Source organism: Lotus japonicus, chromosome 2, assembly GCF_012489685.1.
Source record: "Lotus japonicus ecotype B-129 chromosome 2, LjGifu_v1.2".
NCBI classification, from domain to species: Eukaryota; Viridiplantae; Streptophyta; class Magnoliopsida; order Fabales; family Fabaceae; genus Lotus; species Lotus japonicus.
This window is the reverse complement of record NC_080042.1, coordinates 44,179,404-44,188,588: the sequence shown is the minus strand read 5'-3', so window position 1 is coordinate 44,188,588 and position 9,185 is coordinate 44,179,404.

Genomic DNA, 9,185 nt, shown 5'->3' with positions numbered 1-9,185 from the left:
AGCAAAAAGTAGTTTTTCGGGACAGATTAACTTACACCGCTTTTGGGATTTTAGAGATCGTTTTCCCCTAATTATAGAGATTTGTTTTGAGTTCTGGAATTCTGTCGCCAGAATCTCTCTTAGAATTCACCGATGAACGTGCTGCAAAAATCGGAATCGCGAAATTTTCATTTTCCCGCGATTTCACCTTCCTATAAATAGTTGAAAAATCAAAATATCTTCAGATTTTCTTCCATTAGAGCCGCGAGTTGAGGAGAGAAAGGAGGAAGGAAGATTTTCGCCGAAACTTGACCGATCTTCGAGCTGTTTGTCCCTACTTCAACGTATCGAGGTAACTAGCTTGATTCTTACCTCTGATCATTGTTTCTACTGCGTTTCTATATCTCTTTCTGTGCTCAAAGTTTCGAGCTTTTCGTAAAACTATCCGTTTTTCTTGATTTTTCGCTTGGGATATCTTCTATACTTACCCAAGAGCCTAGAACACTCGCCGATTTTGATCGAGTTGTCAAAGATCTGAAAAACTGATTCAAAACCCTTTTTGTGCACATATCGAAACTTTAATGTCGAAAAGTCGCAATCCGACTTCGTGCCTTTAGGATTAGTTGCTACAAATGTCGTTAGGAACATCGCTGTCAAATTTGTTTTCCGAAGTTTTAACTTTGAGGTTTTGAGCTTTTATTTTGGACCAAAACGCCCTTGGATAGCCGTATTTCGATCCGATCGTCCGAAAATTTTTCCGACAGTTTCTTTACTCTAGTTTTACCCGAAAACTACCTTGTAATCAGATTAGATCGAAGAAAAAGAGCCAGAGCTCTTTTCCTCTTTTGGCCGAGAGCATGTTTGTGTGTGGGGGGGGGGGGGGAGTTTTTCGTTTTCGAAAACTTGTCTTTTCGTACTCGATTGTTGTATTCTGAAGCTTCGATGCTTTGTCTATCGTTAATGAGTTGTATTGTGATCGAGCTAATCGATTTTGTTTGGATTTCTGCTTTGTTTTCTCCGAGGTTTAGTTGAAGGAACTTTGGGTTTCTCAGAACAATTGTGTGAAGGAAACTTAGACCACGAGGCTGGAGCAACTCGAGGTTAGGGCAATGTAACACCCCGATTTCGGTGGCGTCACTTTAGTAACCAAAATAAACTTAATGCGGAAAAACGTGAATATTTTTTTTTCGATAATAACTAAGACAAGACTGAATTAAATAAAACCCAACAATAACAATAATCAGAACTAATATACAATATATAGACAGCCTCCGCTGTAGTAGTAACCTCGTCACGAGTAACCTCCAGTGACGGAAAGAAAAGTGTAACGCCCGAAGGCAAAAGGTACAATCCACAAGAAAGGTCAAGTGTCCGCAACACCATCCCTCAAAACTGAGAATAAGCTGGCCCATCGGCCTGAAGCAAGACCTCCTAAGTCCAACCAACTCTCTGTGATTCTCGTAAAGAACCACACAAAAAGCTATAGGTGGGAAACTACCCTGTCCCAAAAGAAACAAATGATGTTCAGAGCTAAGACTCTACTCCTACACTAATCCCATCTTGAGGAGCTCACACCAGCACTAAAACCTACATGCTAGCATGATCGTCGACCGAATTCGAAATCCAGAACGACCTAGTCTATGTACACCCTCCGTCCTCCTCTCGCTACCGCGATACGCTCCAGTTCCCGCATCTCAACCCTAGTTCCTCCCGAAGGATGAACCATCATGAATCAGCCCTCCAAAGACATCTGACAAAGGGCGTTTGTTCGCCAAAGCACACACAGAAGACGCGAGGGTCAACTCCAAAGAATTATGTAAATAATAGCACTAATAAATATAAATAAGATAATAGCCACTTAGGCTTATAACTAGGGATAACATCCTAGGGTTGCATATTTCCACAAAGAATATAACGACTGTAAATCACAGTTAACATGCATCAAGTAGAACTAACAAGTATCAAACACACTCATCAACTACGTCAGTATGCATGTTGCATGAAATGATATGCAGGTTAACCCAGTCAACCAATATGCAATCCGGAACGGATGGACATCATCGGATCAGCCCTTCACCAGCCACGGTGGTGCCATTTCGGCCCGTGATGCCTCTTACTCCAACATCATCATGTAGTCAGATCAGCATAAAACCCGAAGGCCTGCCATTTCGGTCTGCTACTAAGAGTCGCCTAATAGCGCTCTTACGCGGAAATCCGGGTCTTATGACCATTTTGGAATCCACCGAGGTCCGGTATCACGCCGTGTATTAACCTCCAATCCACCGAGGTCCGGTATCACGCTGTGTATTAACCTCCAATTCCCCGAGGTCCGGTATCACGCCGTGTATTAACCTCCTATGTATGCATGAGTGCAATGTGATTTGCCAAACAACGTCTCCGACCTCACTCGACACGTCGCCACGTGTTCTAGGTAAATTAAAGTTTCTAAAAGCTTACCCTAAGGTAAAAGTCGATTCTGCGACAAAGTACAATAATCATAAAATGAGTGCAAACACTCACGATAACTCTTCGAGTCATCAATGCTCACACGAAGTCTCACGCTTCAGTGGAGTCTCACACATTCACAAAGTCTCACGCTTCAGTGAAGTTTTATGCTTTCACAAGGTCTCACGCCTCAGTGAATTTACACACTTGCACGAAGTCTCACGCTTCAGTGAAGTTTCATGCTCTCACAAGGTCTCACGCCTCAGTGGAGTTCCATGCTTTCCACAAGGTCTCACGCCTCAGTGGAGTATCCCGCATTCACAAGGTCTCACGCCTCAGTGAAGCTTCTCGGCTCATCCCTTGGATGGCTAACAAATTGCTCAACGAGCGAAGAAGTACCAACATACTCAGAACTTACCAAACTCCTCAACACTTGGATCCGACGACACTCCTCGCTTTTCCAAAACCATGATTTGACTTCCAATGCCTTCCTTCGAGGTTGTTATCATTACTTAAAGATTTTGAGGTTATTTAAGGTCTTATGAATTTTCTTTATAAAATAGATTCCATTTTGTCTTATCGCAAGTCTTATACATTTGCAGGATCTCCCAATCCCAAGTCGCTTCCAGAGGATGTCTCGATCCACTAAACAGAATTAAGGCCCGAACCTCGTTCGTCCTATCAAACTTTCTCAAAACTCTCAAAATAAAATCGGCATGACCTGCCCGCTATTCTCACCATTCAGAATCTCAGATTCCAGTACAGAGCATATTTAAATCATCACAATCAACAACATGTCATATATCAATAAATCGCATCATAAACACTTAGCACTTAGCATATAAAGCATGCACCACACATCCTAGATTACCCACATAGCACATAGCATGTAAGACAATCTCAAAAACATTCAGTAGATGAATCATCTACATTGTCAGCCGAAGCCTCAGAAAACATTTTCCAATCACACACAATTCCAGTGCATAAACAGTAAACAATGTCGAAACATCGACCCTAAGCATTAACTAGAGATTCAGTGAGAAGCCCTCACCTGTAGGTTCTCCCGAGTTATCTCCTAAAGCTCCTTCACAATCAAAGCCTTGCTCCGCTGGAAATTCCTCAAAATCACCTTTAGAGCAAAACCACAGAAATACTATCAGAATCTATCGAAAACTAAGCTATCGATACTTACTAAGGTTACTCGAAGTAATCTATACTCTAAGGTACGATAATCTAGCGCGAAAGACAAGTTTTCGGAAAAGGAAATTTTCCTCCTCCCCCTCTAATAGGCTCGGCCACTTTTCACAATTAAGGGGCTCGATTTTTCTTCGATCAAACTTGGTTCCTATGCTTTCATAAGCCGTAACTAAGGGTATTCTGAACTCGGAAAAATTATCGGATCAAAAACTGTCGCAGGGGTATTTTGGTCATGATTTTTAACTTAGGATTTTCAAAACTGAAATCCCAAAAATAAAATTTTGCAGGGACGTCACCAACGACGTTTATGACAACTAATCCTACTAGCACTAAGCTAAGGCGATAGTTTTCAGCCTAAAGGTTGAAGCTTTACTCCAAAAACTCCAAAATGGGTATTTTAGGCTAAAATTGATTCCGACGGAATTCCGGCGACATAACGGAAAATCTAATCCGGCAGAAGTGATCTTGGGCACATATAGAAGAGGTTTAGAATCAGAAATGAAAGATTCAGGATAGTTTTGCAAAAACCCATAAACTATCCACTCAGAAAACTCTACAGAAAAGCTATGGAAAAAGCGATCAGAGGTAAGGATTAGCGACTATACCTCGAAACCTTGAAGGAGCAACTGATTAATCAACGATCAAGCAAGGTTTGAACAAAAACTCTTCTTCCTTCTTCCTTGGATGAGCTCGCGGATTTGAGGAGAGAAAATGGAGGAAAATTTGAGTTTTTCTTCCTTTCTTTGCTATATATAAAGGTTGGAAATTCGCGGGAAAATGAAAGTTTCGCGAATCTGATTTTTCCGGCGACATTCTCCGTGAATTAATAGATATGTTTTGGCAAAAGAATTTCAAAACTATAAAGAGGTCTCCTTGTATTTTTGGCAACTAATGCATAGTCGGTATAAAACTATTTTACCCGATAAGTTGCTTTTTGCATCGAATGTCGGAATAGAAAACTTCCTTCGGAAGAAAGATTGAAATCATCAAAAGAAATGGGTGTACGCGTGTAGAATATTCATTTGAAGCTCTGAATAGATAAAGTCTTCATTGTCGAGAAATTCTAGGGTTTTGAAATACCAGGGATTCGGTTTCGGCAAACTTCCGATGATTGGAATCGGACGTTCGTAGTTCCTAGAGTTTCGCCTCGAAACGATTGTGATATATGGAAAAAGAGAAGTTCTAACATTTCTCTGAAGATTTTTGGAATTAACTGCCATCGTGCCTAAAAGTGAAAATTAGCTATATACTAGGGTTTCTGACCTAGGTCTAAGCGTATAACGATCGTGCTATAACTTTTATCGATCATAATGCAATCCTTGAACTTTTCCTGAACTTTCTCCTTCATAAATATATTTCATTTAATAAACTTTCGTTCAGGTTTCCCTTCACATTACATCAACCCTAATCGTGAATAAGGAGTTTATTCACTTAGCATGAACTTAAAAACTCGGGCCTTACAGGCAACTTACCTATTATGCTTTACTTTGATATTGATTATGATGATGAATTATGTTATGATGCTTTCCATAACTTACGATCTTGAGATGTTATTGAATTGTGCGTTTTGACGTGACTTCGGAGTGGGGAATCATTGAACTGGTTATTTTTGATCTTTCGGGTTGGAGAAACAACCCTAGGCAAGTTCAAACAGGGGGTTTGAGACTTAGCCGTTCGTTTGTATACTTAGACTTTCCCCGGGAATTGCTTTTGGTGGGTTTATGGAAAACTTAGAAAGAAAATAGAATTTTGAAAACTAGAGACTTTGGGAAACTTAGACTTCGAGAAATAAACTCATAACTTGACTAATTCAATTCGAAACATTTTATTAACGAATAAACGTAGGAAAACTAAAGGGGAAAACAATTGCGAAAGACGGGGAAAAGTCGACTTTTGTTGTGGGTTCTGGAGAATTGCTGGACACCAGGGGGGGGGGGGGTGAGCCACAGTGATGATTGAAAGTCACCGAGTACTGTAGTACTCTTGTTGTTGGAGTTATGTTGTATTGACCGACACTAAACTCTGGGTTTTGAAATTGGGTTTTGAGCTAAACACTTGCGTTGGGAGGACGATTCGATGTTTGGCTAACCATATTGCATCATGCATCATTCGGGGTTTGTACAATCGAAAGATTGGGCCTCGGTGAAGAACGAGAATGCTTCATGAACGGTGAAGAACGGGAATGCTTCACGAAGGTTGGGGATTGCCTTCATCGAAGAACACCTGGGTGTATCTTCGGCAAAGCGGGCAGAGTGGCACGACCTAGGGTGGTTGGGGCTGATCCGACTATGCATGGGTTTGTAAGTGACACCCGAGCGGAAATGGTTAAACACTAGGCCGGTGTTAGGGCTGATCATATTGAATTGCATTTCACGCATACATTCACTCTGACTAGAATTGTATGCTGTTTGAATTATTGAAGTATTGTATATATATCAACATATATATCTATACCCCAATTACCTGTTGAGTGTATAATTACTTATTTCCGTGAGTTGACCCTAGCGCCTTGGCTTTGGTTTCATGTTTGTGTTTTGGGCGGTCGGCCTGCTGCTAGATGTCGATGGCAGACTGGTTTTCGATGGTCTCTCCCTCGGGGGGGATCAGGTATGAGTTGGTGGACCGTCATGCCCCCACCGCTTGGGTGATCGATGTTGCGGGTCACCGAGCGACGTACCGGGGAAGGGTCATGGAGGACCGGACAGACGAGCGTGGGCGTTTGACGAGGTGAGTGCTACTACGCATGGAGCTGAACTTTGATTTGCCGCCTTCAGTTCGCTGTGGACCAGGTACTGGTCGAGGACCACCTGCACCACCTCCGACTTCATCTTCTTCTGATGACGAGGACCCAGCTGAGATCGAGGCTGATGTTGCTACACCTGTTGCGCCACCTCCTGCTACTGCTATCGATCCTACCGATGTGGCGCCGTCCTCGAGGCTTGTGCAGCCGAAGAGGGAGTCTGTTGTTCCATCTGCCTCACGTCGCTTTCCTTTTACTCCACCGCGCGGCTACCGTGTGGAACCCCTGGTTCGGGTGGTGGAGGAGGATGTTCTTATTGGAGAGGTGGATGTTGAGACGGGCTTGACTAGGACGGTGCGCAGGACAGTTAGGAGGGAGGTCGTGGACTTGGACACCGAGATGATCGCGGTGGATTCCGACTCGGACTCCGACAGTAGTGGGGACAGCTACTCGCCGAGCGACGAGGGAGAGGAGGAGGAGCTATGAGCAGTACTGGGAGGGTAGGTTAGGCAACGTCATTTTTTGTGTAGAGCTCTGATTCGTCTTACTTTTGGGACAGGGTAGGTCCCCGATGCATGGCTTTTTGTGTGGTTCGCTTGATGAGGAATCACAGAGAGTCTGTCGGATTATAGGGGTCTTTTGTTTAGGCCATTTTGGAGCCGACTTTCTCTTGGATGACTGTACTTAAAACTTTTCTTACTCACATTACTGGTTCTGTACATATTTGCCTACGGGCACACTACTTTGAGGTCACTGCGAGTGCGCGTGACGTTGGCGTGCAGCTGAGGCTGTACATGTATATATATGTTTGTACATCGGTTAGTTTAGTTGCTGGGTTATGCCTTTATTTTTCTATTGCTTTAATTAAAAAGAATCAAACGAAAAAAAATTACCTGTTTTCCGCGTAAAGTTTATTTTTAGTTACTAAAGTGACACCTGGAAGTCGGGGTGTTACATTTGGGCCTGTGACGCCCGGGGCCAACGAGGGCGAGGAGTGATCGCCGGTGCAGTGAGGCACGGACAAGGAGCGGCTTCGGGCAGGCTTCTAGGCGGAGGGGCACATGAATGAACCGATCTCACACCCGAACAAGAGGTATTCCGAGACTGTATAGGGATGAACTATACAGTTGAGGAGGGCATAAGAGATTTGATTGGTACTACTCATGACAACAAGTTGCAACTTCTTTTTGGGAGCCCAACTGATAAGAACTTCATGGTTAAGTGTGCTTGCCTTGGAGCAATATCGTGAAGGGTGACCTACTGGGAAGTTTTCCCGGGAAGTGCGCGAGAGAGGACAAAGCGCATTGAAAAGACTCGTGTTGTTACCGTGAGGCCAGTCGTCAAGTCAGGATGTTACAAGTGGTATCAGAGCTGACCTCTCCCAGTAAGGTGTGGTTCGAGGACGAACCAAGCGGAAGCTGGTGGGCCTGTGACGCCCGGGGCCAACGAGGGCGAGGAGTGATCGCCGGTGCAGTGAGGCACGGACAAGGAGCGGCTTCTGGCAGGCTTCTAGGCGGAGGGGCACATGAATGAACCGATCTCACACCCGAACAAGAGGTATTCCGAGACTGTATAGGGATGGACTATACAGTTGAGGATGGCATAAGAGATTTGATTGGTACTACTCATGACAACAAGTTGCAACTTCTTTTCGGGAGCCCAACTGATAAGAACTCCATGGTTAAGTGTGCTTGCCTTGGAGCAATATCGTGATGGGTGACCTCCTGGGAAGTTTTCCCGGGAAGTGCGCGAGTGAGGACAAAGCGCACTGAAAAGACTCGTGTTGTTACCGTGAGGCCAGTCATCAAGTCAGGATGTTACAAATAGAGTCTCTCCCCCTCTTATTTCTTCACACAACTCACCAAGCCTCTCTTGCTTGCATAACCGCGAGTCCTCTCTCTCCCTCTCTTGTTCTTCATGTCATTTTCTTATTCTTAGTTTAGTTTCGGCTTAATTCCAGTTTGAGCCCCTGATGTTTCATAAATGTGTGGTCTGCATCCCCTGTGTTTAAAACGTGCGGTCAAACTCCCTCATGTTTCTAAAACGGTTGATTGAAGCCCTTCCGTCCATCTCCGTCAGTTGACCAAACGGAAATGCTGACGTGTCACTTATTTAATTCATAAAATATAGGCTACTATTTGGTGACGGAAATAATCCGTCACTAACAATATTTTATGAACAACAAATCCATAAGGGTTTTGTGACGGATTATTTCCGTCACTAATTAGTAGCCTATATTTTATGAATTAAATAAGTGACACGTCAGCATTTCCGTTTGGTCAACTGACGGAGATGGACGGAAGGGCTTCAATCAACTGTTTTAGAAACATGAGGGAGTTTGATCGCACGTTTTAAACACAGGGGATGCAGACCGCACATTTATGAAACATCAGGGGCTCAAACTGGAATTAAGCCTTTAGTTTCTAAGCCTTGAGCAAGGTCATTCTCAATATGCTATGTGGTTGCAACTTATGCTGATCTGCCAAATCCATAAGAGAATGATTTTAATCAAGTTGCTTAGAGATGTTTGTGAAAGTGGAGGTTTTTCTTGTAGATTTTCGTGATGCTCTTATGATCTTCAAACAAAGTATTTTAGAAAGTAGGCGTTGATCTTATGAAAGAGAAAGTTTTGGTTTTTCTAGGTTTTAAGAGGATATTTTTGAAAATACGGGGAAGGGATGTACTATCACTAACAATTGACTAATTCGTACCGTTACTCTGTCTGCATGGCTAGGATGTTCGAAGTGTACGAGATCCCCGTCGAACCCAAAGTCGTTAGGACATTCTCGCTGTGACTTAAGGTAAGGGCACTTCGCCTACGACC